This window comes from Lepisma saccharinum, chromosome 17 (assembly GCF_977018435.1).
Source record: "Lepisma saccharinum chromosome 17, izLepSacc3.1, whole genome shotgun sequence".
Lineage (NCBI taxonomy): Eukaryota > Metazoa > Arthropoda > Insecta > Zygentoma > Lepismatidae > Lepisma > Lepisma saccharinum.
Window position 1 is genome coordinate 6,739,027 of NC_139245.1, and position 12,808 is coordinate 6,751,834.

Below are 12,808 nucleotides of genomic sequence, written 5' to 3' on the forward strand. Positions count from 1 at the left end.
GCGGCAATTGGGTTCCAATAGGGGGTCAAGGTGGGGAGGGGGCAAGGACAGCTTACTTTTCCTTGCTACATAAGGTTTAGCATAGTGTTGGGGCAAAAGTGGTAAATAGTGGCGGGCAACCCCCCATACGCCCTCTCCCTCTAATCGCCGCCACAGTGCACTGTACACCTTTGTTGCAATTACTCGATACAGTGTCTAAAAAGCGAGATAAAATAAGAAATGTACAGAACATAAACACTCATGGAGAATTTACATTCTTGTCCTTCGTAGGGTACGTAGAACGCGTTTTTAAAATTCACATTTTATTCACTAACAACAGCGATACACTTTATATATTCCAATACCCATTATATTATATATTATATTAGAACAATATATTATATTAACTTTTATAGGGCAGAAAAGCTATTGTAAAACGCAGGAAGTCCTGTAAAAACAGAACGTTCGGCAGCCAACGATATACAGACTAGAATTTAAGGAAGCTGGTGCGACATCTGTTAAGTGTGTTTGAAAGTTGCGGTCTCGTAAGACAAAAACTATTTTTTTTTAGATGCTAGTAGCAAGGATTAAGGTCATTTCTTCCACATTACGTCGCAGCCAGAGCGTTCTGCAACCTTCATGAATTTCAGGATGATTGTCGAGTTAACCAAAAGTTTCTTCTCGTTTCTTGGGTATTTGGATTCGAGCCAGGGCACGGAATCGATTTTCTTGATTTCTGGCACTCACGTCACCACGCAACATACCCAACGAGATACTTTGTTGCAGAATTTCCATTGTAACTATTTTGTTCATTGTTGGATATGACGTAATAATGTATTGCAATTTTCTAACGCCGAAATTTGTCGAGTTTGGTTGCCAATTCAGATATGCGGATGGGGGAGACATAATTTTAATGTAAAACAATTATGTATGTTTTATATGTATATTGTAATGGGCAATAAACCGCATAAGAGCTGTTAGGTCCAAAATAAAGGAATGAATGAACGAATACCTGCAATGATACCTATAAAGTACTTAAGCATATCTGTAAAAAAAATGTTCAGAACATTATATTATCAGGTAATCCGTTACAAGTCGATATTCGCCATACAACATTGGTTCAGAATTAGTAATTATTCCCAGGATGTGTTTGAATGCCTGCGTTGCTGCAGGCACAAACCTTCGGGTTTAAGAAGCCTCGAGAGTTAGTTAGGCCTAGTTAGGATTTATATTGGACTACGGAAAGCTATCGGTAATGCATCCTTTGAAAACAAACTGCTATTAATTTTTTGACGTTACTCTCTTGTTTCGATTTCAATGTAATGAAATGTAGTGGTTGAATAAGTATAATTTAAAGCACTAGACAATGGATAATGTCAAATTAACAGTGCATGGTAATACAGAACTATTGTCAGTAACATTCACAGAAGCTCAGAATCTTTTCCAAAAACTGGTCGATAACACAAGTTGAAGTCATTAGTAGAGCTAAGATTTGTATGTAATTATCTACATATTCTATTTCTTTCTAGATACATACCTTGAACACGAAAATGTCAACGAATTATGTAACTGACATCATTTTGCATAAGTTTTATGTTACATATTTTTACATATTTGCCAGGATATTACATATTTGTTAATTTACTTTACATAAAACAACATATTTCGGCAATTTTTTTCCTATCTTGATCCTTCGATCTCTGAAGCATGAAGAAAATTTGTATCTCATGTGATGTCATATGCATAGCGCTGACAGTCACCTAAAAATGGACTGCAAATTCGAAAGACAAGCTGAAGACCAAAAAAATACGGGAATTGTTATTTATCGAAATATGCTGAAGTTTCTCCCCCTCCCGCTTTTCTTGTTATATATTTTCTTTTCGCTTTTAGGTTCAGGCAAAACGCCTAGAAACTTAGCATCGGTGGACAAGAAAGCTACTTTCCTGTCGTAGCGAGTTACACAATATGTTCCCTTGTACCAAAAGTACAAAAGTAGCTATGTATTTTCGTTCGATTGTTCTTTCTGTAGACGCTTTTTTTTACAATTTTCGAAAGTTACGAAGAGCTCTCGTTCATATTTACATATTCTACAACAATTTGCGATGTGAAAAGTAATTAATAGTTGACAAAATTGGTTTCTTAAATATGTGCACGTTGCTGTGCTTTTTTGAGTTTATAAATTTGATACAAATCTTAATTTGAACAACTTGATTACATATGAATATGTTTAAATAAAATCAATATCTAGCAGAATTCTGGAAATTGCTTGGATGCTCGATTATTATTAATATTACATATTCTATGATACTACACATTTAGCTACATACCCTTTTGATAATACATATTTAAGTACATATTTTATCAAATATTGTCACATATTTATGTACATATTTTGTACTTTGATATTACATAAAAATTCGGGCCGGATGTTAGGCACTAAAAAAAATTCACAATAGATAGGCAAAAAGGCACTAAAAATCTTGAAAATAGGCACTTAAATTACATGTTTAAATCATGCTCTATTTAATTAGAACAACATGCTTAAGTAAACATATGGATTTACACTTTCATGTAACGGATACGAATCCAAATAAAATAATACGTGCTTACAGTGGCGGCGATTGGGGGCATTTTTTTCTAGTTTTGCCCCAGCACTATGCTAAACATTATCTACCAAGGGATAGTAAAGTGTCCTTGCCCCCCCCCCCCCCCAGTTTGGCACTTTGCTCCATCACTGAGTGATTGACATTCTGATTAGAGCACTATAATGCTTGGCAGAAATTAAGAAATAGTCCTTGATTGTACATGACAACAAGTCTAACGATAAAAGCATTCCCCGCTGACGTCAGAACGTACGATTACACCACCCTTGGGGGTGGTGGCGGGGTGTAAAAGTCCGTTTACTCTCGTATACAGTCCCTATTGTTGCTTTCCCAAAGGCGAGAAAAGATAAAGTGTTAGCTGTAATTTGAAGTCGCCCAACCCTGCCATTGTTATGTAATCCTGATGCTTAACTTCTTCCTGCGTCCACTTCCAGCAGCGCTGTCTTGTAAGTAGAACCATACCAACAGGAAGAAGGTTCCTGGGGGAGAGAAGGTAATGAATTGAATTACACGCTCGACCTGGCGCCACCTAGGAACAATATCGCATCGCATCAGTGGCAATGCTTATTGCGAGGAAGTTGCGCATTAGGCATTTTCACTTTCAAACATGGCGCTTACGTCATGGTTTCCTGATGCGGTTTTTGAATGCGCGGTGATGGAAATTGGCTTGTATCACTTTCCGTGCCACATTTTGGATGTTTTTTTCTTAAAAGGCTACCTTCAGGGGAAAGTGTTGTCAAGAAAGTAAGAAGGGCTACTGTTTTTTTTAGTGATAGTTCTACCTGCTGCGTTCTCTTATTTTTACGGGCCGCTGCTTCGAATGATGCCTCGGATTACGTGGAACCAAACTCCTAGATCGTCAATTGATACCGTGAAAGTATTTTCATATTCAGGATAAAAACACAGAATTTTTTATGTGCGTTTGAGATTAGAAGGAAGGAAGTTACATAATTTCGATGTTTTGTTTGGTCATGGAGGAAGATGGGTCAGTTTGGGTTCATACTAAGCAGTGACGTCATAGTGGGACCAGAGAGGACGGTTTATCCTTATTATCCATCATTTGCGAATTATCAAAGCGAAGGTTCAACTCATGAATTTTCTTCAAGGATTGCTGTGTGACCCACTTGTGAAGTATCATCTCACAAGAAACCTAATTTGCATATATATGTCACGAAGATTCTCGTGTTTCTCACAGCACCTTGCCTTATATTACAGCTTCTATTGTTAAATATTGCACAGGAGACTGTGTGATATGTGTGTGTGAAGAAGCGTTCCTTGTAGAGTACATTGAGCTGTTGCATATGTTTTAAGGACTGACATTATGACTGACGACGAAGTTCAGATTTCTGGTAGCCAATGATAAATTCGTAACCACACTCAACTTTCTTCGTGATTCTATTATCGCACATTGTTTTCTCCTGTTCATATAATGTGTACATCCAGCTTTAAATAGCCATTGGTAGCACAGAGTTCTTATTCTGAACAAGCCCTGTTGTTTATTGTCATTGCAGCACAGAGCTTTCGCCTGTTCCTATCCTGAACAAGCCCTGTTGTCTATAGTCATGGCAGCACAGAACTTTCGCCTGTTCCTATCCTGAACAAGCACTGTTGTCTATAGTCATTGCAGCTCAGAGCTTTCGCCTGTTCCCATTCTGAACAAGCACTGTTGTCTATAGTCATTGCAGCTCAGAGCTTTCGCCTGTTCCTATCCTGAACAAGCCCTGTTGCTTATAGTCATTGCAGCACAGACCTTTCGCCTCTATCCTGAACAAACCCTTTTGTTTATATAGTCATTTACAGCACAGAGCTTTCGCCTGTTCCTATCCTGAACAAGCCCTGTTGCTTGTAGTCATTGCAGCACAGAGCTTTCGCCTGTTCCTATCCTGAACAAGCCTTGTTGCTTATAGTCATTGCAGTACAGAGCTTTCGCCTGTTCCTATCCTGAACAAGCTCTGTTGCTTATAGTCATTGCACCACAGACCTTTCGCCTGTTCCTATTCTGAACAAGCCCTGTTGTTGATAGTCATTTACAGCACAGATCTTTCGCCTCTATCCTGAACAAACCCTTTTGTTTATATAGTCATTTACAGCACAGAGCTTTCGCCTGTTCCTATCCTGAACAAGCCCTGTTGCTTGTAGTCATTGCAGCACAGAGCTTTCGCCTGTTCCTATCCTGAACAAGCCTTGTTGCTTATAGTCATTGCAGCACAGAGCTTTCGCCTGTTCCTATCCTGAACAAGCTCTGTTGCTTATAGTCATTGCACCACAGAGCTTTCGCCTGTTCCTATTATGAACAAGCCCTGTTGTTGATAGTCATTTACAGCACAGATCTTTCGTTCTATCCTGAACAAACCCTTTTGTTTATATAGTCATTTACAGCACAGAGCTTTCGCCTGTTCCTATCCTGAACAAGCCCTGTTGCTTGTAGTCATTGCAGCACAGAGCTTTCGCCTGTTCCTATCCTGAACAAGCCTTGTTGCTTATAGTCATTGCAGCACAGAGCTTTCGCCTGTTCCTATCCTGAACAAACCTTGTTGTTGATAGTCATTTACAGCACAGACCTTTCGCCTCTATCCTGAACAAACCCTGTTGTTTATATAGTCATTTACAGCACAAAGCTTTCGCCTGTTCCTATCCTGAACAAGCCCTGTTGCTTATAGTCATTGCAGCACAGAGCTTTCGCCTATTCCTATCCTGAACAAGCCCTGGTGCTTATAGTCATTGCAGCACAGAGCTTTCGCCTGTTCCTATCCTGAACAAGCTCTGTTGCTTATAGTCATTGCACCACAGAGCTTTCGCCTGTTCCTATTATGAACAAGCCCTGTTGTTTATAGTCATTGCACCCACAGAGCTTTCGCCTGTTCCTATCCTGAACAATTTGAATTTGAATTTGAATTTAAATTTTGGGAGCGTCAGCACTTAGGCTAATTTGCTCCCGTCACATTATACGGGGTCCAGCCCCTTACCATTACAAATTACAACTCAAACGTTGCATAACTAAAAACTTTAAAACCCTAAAATGTTCTGACTTCTGTTAAAAGCTGAGGCTGTAGACGCGCACTCAGCACACACAAGGACATAAAACAGGACAACACACACAAAATTATACTGGCCATAGCGCCAGTCGCCAGAGCCTCGTTAGTCTCTTGTCCAGGGTGCACTACGTGGAAGTGAGGTTGACTTTTGGGTGCACTACGTGGAAGCAGCACCCCTTACACCCCTATCCTGAACAAGCCCTGTTGTTGATCGTCATTTACAGCACAGACCTTTCGCCTCTATCCTGAACAAACCCTTTTGTTTATATAGTCATTTACAGCACAGAGCTTTCGCCTGTTCCTATGCTGAACAAGACCTGTTGCGTATAGTCATTGCAGCTCAGAGCTGTCGCCTGTTCCTATCCTGAACAAGCCCTGTTGCTTATAGTCATTGCAGCACAGAACTTTCGCCTGTTCCTATTCTGAACCCCATTGTTGAATGCTGCCTCAGTATGTAGCTTTCGCTTGTAGATTGTGATATTTTTATAAGCGTTTTCCTTCACCTAAGAATTTTCCTCATATTAACCTTCTCTACAGGTGACAGTTGTAGGAGAGGACCTCTCATAATTCAAAATGCTTTTTTTCTTCTGACAGGTATTTTGGAGAAGCAAGCCTACCACCCCAAGATTTCGAGACGAATCATTAGCAGTAAAGCTCTTTATTTGATTTTTTTTGCCTTTTATGAAACGTTCACCATCCATTATTACATCCGAGTTATTTCCTGCAAACACATACTATATTACTTAAATATTAAGTTGCGCTAACATTTTTAATAAGAGTAAATTATCATTTCCAGTTTTTTTTCCCAAATTAATGCAGCAATACACCCAGAACACGGAAATCTTGGCTAGGAATTAGTAATGACGAATTGCAATAGAGCCTGGATGTTCTAAATTTACCATGCAACGAAGTGCAGCATCCTTGCGTTAGGTGATTCCACGAAAATCCTTTAACCCTATCATCCAGAGAATACATATGATTTGGAAACAGTTTGCAAAATTTAGCTCTTCTTTCACTTGATAAATTTTCAAGTTAACAATTAACGTGTCTTAAAGTAACTTTAAAAGTAACTTGAAAACGTAACTTCTGTTGCAAAAACTAACTCTGTTGCAGCCACTTAATTGTGAAGGTATCTAGTTAAAGAATAGTAACTGTTACTTGTAACCAGTGATGTGCGTCTACACGTAAACATCGATAGTCAACATTCGACACGTAGACTACTATGTAAACAACATGGCGAAAGGTGATAACTTAGCAAAGGGCGCCGTGAAATTAAAAGAAAATTGTACTGCGTATTAGTTGCTGATGTGTGAAGAGAACTTTTATACTCTTTCTTCCAAATTCGAACAATTTCTCACCTAGGAAGAAACCTAATATAGGAAATATTCTAGTGTTTTATGGGAAAAAGACCACTCTTGCCTCACGACTGCCATCTGTTGTTGTTTCTTGCATACTATTTATCTTCTTCCATATTTGATAATAGAAGAGAAGAAATTTTGTTGTAAATACGGTTCTTTTCATTTCGTTAGGAACCAATATAGTTGAAAATGTCACTTTCCTTTCTTGAAAGCCTTGAAAATTAATTTTAATGCACTTTAGATTGTCTACGTAGTCTATGTAAACTACAACCCAATATAATCTACGCGTAGATTACGTGTAGACAACGCATGTAGACGTAAACTTATAGTCTACGGCACATCACCGCTTGTAACTGCGTACTTCCAAACACTGATTTCTATGTGTATTTTGATGCGCCAAAAGCACACCATAAGCTGTTTAGTGAACATACAACATATATTTGTGGCAGTTTACACTTTTTGTGTTCTGTGTGCAGTTGAGAACGACTTCCTCCAGCTCATGGAAGCGGTTGCATTCTCCGGGTAAAGCATAAAGGGCGTTTACTTGAAATGTCCGCTTAATGGGATCGGAAATTGAGGGGGGAAATTTTGCCTGCAATCAACAGAAACATGCACAGGCCGTGGAGGCATCCATCACGCGCCGACCGACAATTGCAATGTACGTTATGGTAGACGATCTGGCACCGTTCGTTTCCTCGCTGTGCACATCTCTGTTCCGTGGTTTGATGGCCACGATACGGTTGCTAATGCTACCTGTGGCGAACGGAAGGGTGATTTGTAAACCCATCTCGCTTCTCCATCATTCGCTTCTGGTAATTGCAATGATACAACAGAGGACCTCGAGTCACGTTTGGACGGCCCCGGGCCATCACGGGCCAGGCTGCAGGGTATGTCTTCTTCAGTGTACCGTCCACTTTCCTTGTGGGTGGTCGTGCTTTGGATACAAAGAAGAATTTGGATACAAACTTCTACAACTCCCTAGGGATGTTACCGAGTCATAGCAGTCTCGTGTAGTCCTATGTGGCTGAAAGTGTCTGTCTCGTCAGTTGTGTCTCGATTTCCGAACCTTCATTATCTTCTACCTACTCGTTTTGGCCTCGTCTCCAGGTTTGAAACACGTCAGTTCTCAGTTCACCCTTGTCTGAATAGGTAACATAGTAAGGAAATTTTAGCATACAGTGTTAATTGGACATCATCCCTTATCTAGTGCTTTAAACTATACTTATTCTAACACTACGTTTCGAGACTTCTTCTCTCTTTTGCCGGCAGGAGCGTATATTCTAGGCTATCTGCGAAGCCTGAAGTCTAGACAATAAAATACAGGAAGAAAATCGATCAGAAATTGTAAATAAAATTATTCGTATCACAGATGATGGTGATTCTGGAGTTGGCAACCTGATATCCTGTGAGTTGGCAACCTGATTTCCTATTAGTTGGCAACCTGATTTTCTATGAGTTGGCAACCTGATTTCCTATTAGTTGGCAACCTGATTTCGTATGATTTCGCAACATGATTTCGTATGAGTTGGCAACATGATTTCGTATGAGTTGGCAACATGATTTCGTATGAGTTGGCAACCTGATTTCCTACGAGTTGGCAACCTGATTTCCTACGAGTTGGCAACCTGATATCCTATGAGTTGGCAACCTGATATCCTACGAGTTGGCAACCTGATTTCCTACGAGTTGGCAACCTGATATCCTACGAGTTAGCAACCTGATTTCCTACGAGTTGGCAACCTGATTTCCTACGAGTTGGCAACCTGATTTCCTACGAGTTGGCAACCTCATATCCTACGAGTTGGCAACCTCATATCCTACGAGTTGGCAACCTCATATCCTATGAGTTGGCAACCTGACTTCCTACGAGTTGGCAACCTGACTTCCTACGAGTTGGCAACCTGACTTCCTACGAGTTAACAACCTGATATCTTAGGAGTTGGTCAAGTTATTTCTATCCATAGCCTAGGACCACGTGACATTGTGAGATAGCCCAGATATTGGACTGGGTATACGCCACTGTTTGCCGGTGATGGGAATCGAACCTACGACAGACCTGCAAGACAAATTTTATCTGAAGACAAGAGGAAAGGTCCCTTCTCGAAAAGAAGTATTAGAGTATAGTTTAAAGTACTCGGTGCTTTCAAAGTGTGCGCCCTGAGCGCCGTGGCTGGCTTACAGGGACGCCGCGAAATGTTCATTTCACTGAAATGACAGTGATTGTTATGAATGTGAATTTGATTGTTCCAAATATGTGCTTATTTAGTACTTTTTACATGTAAAATGTTTCTGAATTTGAAATATGTGTTATTTTTTAATTTAAGGCTACAACCTAACCACACTAACTGAGCGTTCAAAGAGTTAGATAGGCCTACATTCGAACTTGGGAGCTGCGGAAAAAATCTTGAAACACTAAGGGCGCCGTGAAACGAAACAGTTTTGGAACCCCTGCTAGACATTGGACAATGCCCAATTAACATTGCATGCTAATGTAGAATCATTGTCACTAACTTTCAGAGACTTATAAGACAATTTTGGTGTACTGAATTTGAGAGAAACGTTAAGGAAATTTTCATGTTACCTTCTAAGCCAAGCGTCAAATCAACTTTGCAGCAGGTTTTCGCATATGTAGATCCAAACGTGCGCGCAAAATATAGTTCCACTGAGACGGGTTCTATTCCGACACACCTGCATACTTGCAAGAAAACAGTTATTTAATTTGTAAAATACAGACAAAATAATACATCCATTAGCAGGTATGGACTTGATCGGTTGCAGTCACTGTGCAGACGAACTAGGATCCGCAGATTCGCCAACTGGAGTTTGTATTGCGCTGAAGAATCGCTGAAGATCAAGAGCGAGTCGAGCGAGACTGAATACGTTGCAGAGCGCGTGGAATCCGTGATACCAGTGCTGCCCATCCCACTATTTTAACCCTATGTGTATTGTGATCGATTAATAATGGTGCTATACAGCGGCGAGAATGGCTGAATCGAGGTCTCCTGTTCAGCGCGCAGTTTTACCCGAGTTTTTTTTTTTTTTTGAGCTTCATCCGAAGGGAAATGCTCTTCAAATCAAGCAAGTTGTTTTAAATGCATAATCCTCCTTACGACAACATGATCAAAGTAAAACAGGGCGTGAGTGTGTCTGAGAGTAAACCTCAGCTTCCTCTTACCAAATCTCGAAAGGACTATTCTTTGTCCTCTGTAAGAATGAAGTCAATGTAAACAAATACACGTGGCGTGTGTGAAGTCCTATTCGTCGTTCCAATGGCAGCATTGCTGTGCGAAAGAACGTGAGAAAGTCACTCCACTCTCTGCTATATTGTGGCACCTTATCAGATGCGAGAAATGTTATGGTCGGCAAAATAACATTAGAACTAACACACAGGATCTCACGATCCACATGGTTTGGTTTACAGTCACTTCGTTCTTACAGTGGATGAACCTTATGTTTTGGGTTCGAATCCCGATTAGTCCAAAAGTGGCAGAAAAGCGAACAATCAATAAATCAAGTACGGTTTCGCGGCGACTAACCATTACACCTTAGAGTCTGGCCCGTGTGTATGATGGTGATAGCATTCTCAACCCGATTACGTAAGTTCAATGCACTTCGTCACTGCAGGGCACGCGGAGCGGATGCTGTATGCATCAACCTCCACGAACTCTCTGTTAATAACAGGTAATGTTAACCGCCGGATGGTCTTGAATATGTTATGAGGCTGGTTGGTTCACCTACTGCAGTCCACGGCGCACAATAACCATATCAAATCACCCGTTAACTGAGGCACTGGGATCAAAGGCGTGCTTCAGCCGACGGGGATGACAGGTGGAATTGTGGGCAAACACGGACAGTGTTGCCAAGTCATGTTAGTGGTTGGCAGCTACCTGAAGGATAGTGGCGCGGTACGGACTATTCTTCATTCACTGCCAAATCGAAGTTATCAGTGGCGTCGCTAGGCCATCTGCTTTGGGGGGTGGGGGGGGGGGCTGGAACCAGATACATGACTTACTACTATTGTAAATATTTTTAATGTTTGAAAATAGCAAAGTGATTAATAAGACAATAATATATAACAATCATAATGAAAACTAACATAGACTTAGTGCATTAATTTTTATGAAAACAGATGGATATTCCTGTCCTGTTTTTCTAATGCTGGTGAACTATGTCTTTATGTATCAGCTGTACTCTGCGGTTCGAATTTCTTGCAAAATTATCAATAACGCAATCCACACACAATTCATGAAACACTTCCTTTTCTATGGCCAGTATTGCAAGTGAAGAAAGTCTGTCTTGGCCCATACTATTACGCAAAAATGTCTTGATTCTCTTCAAACAGCTAAAACTCCTCTCAGACGATGCTGATGTCACAGGAATTGTCACTGCAATTTGCAACATTCTGCATAAGTTCGGAAACATGTCTTTGGGAATGGCGTTCATTAAATGTACTATGGTTGTGATGGTGTATGTCAAGTTCTTCAGGTAATTTTTTGTATCTAGAGGTATGTTCCTGCATTAACAATTGTTCAAATATGTTTTCTCGAAATACTGAATGTAATAATAGCTAAAAGTTGGGGGGGCTTATCAAAGGATTGGGGGACTGAAGCCCCCCCCCCCTAAATAGGGCCTAGCGACGCCACTGGAAGTTATTGTCAACAAAACCATCTGACTTTTCTGAGAAATAGTTCCTTTCGTACGTGCTAGTTATGGTGCTATTTTCCCCATGAATATTGGTCATAGCTGTAGGAGCCCACAACTTCATTGGCCGGGCTTCCCTATGACGTAATCAAGGGGTCACTGGCTCTTTACCCGGCGGAAGCACATAGTGGTTCGGATCCCACTTTAAACTGTAGGTCCAGTCCCGATAAGCCTTACTGTGCATAAAATGGTCTTAAAACAGCAAATTAATCAATTAATCAAACTTCCACGTAGTAAATCCTGGTCTGCATTTTGCAGTCTAGAGAGGCACTGGCGTCTGGCCCAACGGCCAGTATAATCTTCCTTAGTCTGTGTGTGTGTGTGTTGTCCTGTGCTTTATCCTTTTTTTAAACCATTATGAGTTGGCAACCTGATTTTCTATGGGTTGGCAACCTGATTTCCTATGAGTTGGCAACCTGACTTCCTATGAGTTGGCAACCTGACTTCCTTCGAACAAAGTAAAAAAATAACCAGACATGACTAAAAAATAGCGAGGTTGGCAACAGTGAACATAGACTGGTCCTTGATCTCCGTCAGGTGAATAACGGGACCAACGGCGCTCGAGGTGCCCTCTAGCGGAAAGTGCTGCAACTACAAGCAGCTCCTGGTGCTGCAACTATTAGGCCTTCTCTATCGATTGGGTGGCAGAAATGACCGTGGGGGGCATTGAACCTGCGTTTCACTTCCGACAGTTGGAATAAACTAATTTCAATGGCAACACTTCAGCTCTGTCTTTGGGGAATTAACTTGAAGGTCAATCTGTGGATAAGAAGGAAACATAACTTGTGGTTGGGAACCGTTTACCTACGTGGGGAGAGAAAGAGACTTCCCCCTTAATTTATGCACTCCTGGCGGCCATTTGCCAAGACAGATTTCGCCTGTGGTAATAATCTGGTTGTTTTCCGTTACAAAAGGGGGCGAGTGGGTGCCTCAATAAATATCAACCAGGAATAACCACAAAACGAATTAAGTTGGAAAGGAAAAACAAACAAGTGAACGCGAATAGGATAAGTGTGAAATGGAATAAAACTAAGGGAAAATTCACCAAGACCAAATCTCGCTAACATTATACCTAGTGAACACTTTTTAATCCGAACTTGGATAATTCAAATTACTCGGTAATTCGAAAAGA

At 40.7% G+C, this 12,808-nt stretch overlaps 1 protein-coding gene across 6 annotated transcripts in view; it reads left to right on the plus strand.

Annotated features, from left to right (window-relative positions):
- Positions 1 to 12,808, plus strand: part of spir (spire type actin nucleation factor) — a 322,402-nt gene that overhangs the window by 99,190 nt on the left and 210,404 nt on the right. The window lies entirely within an intron of this gene.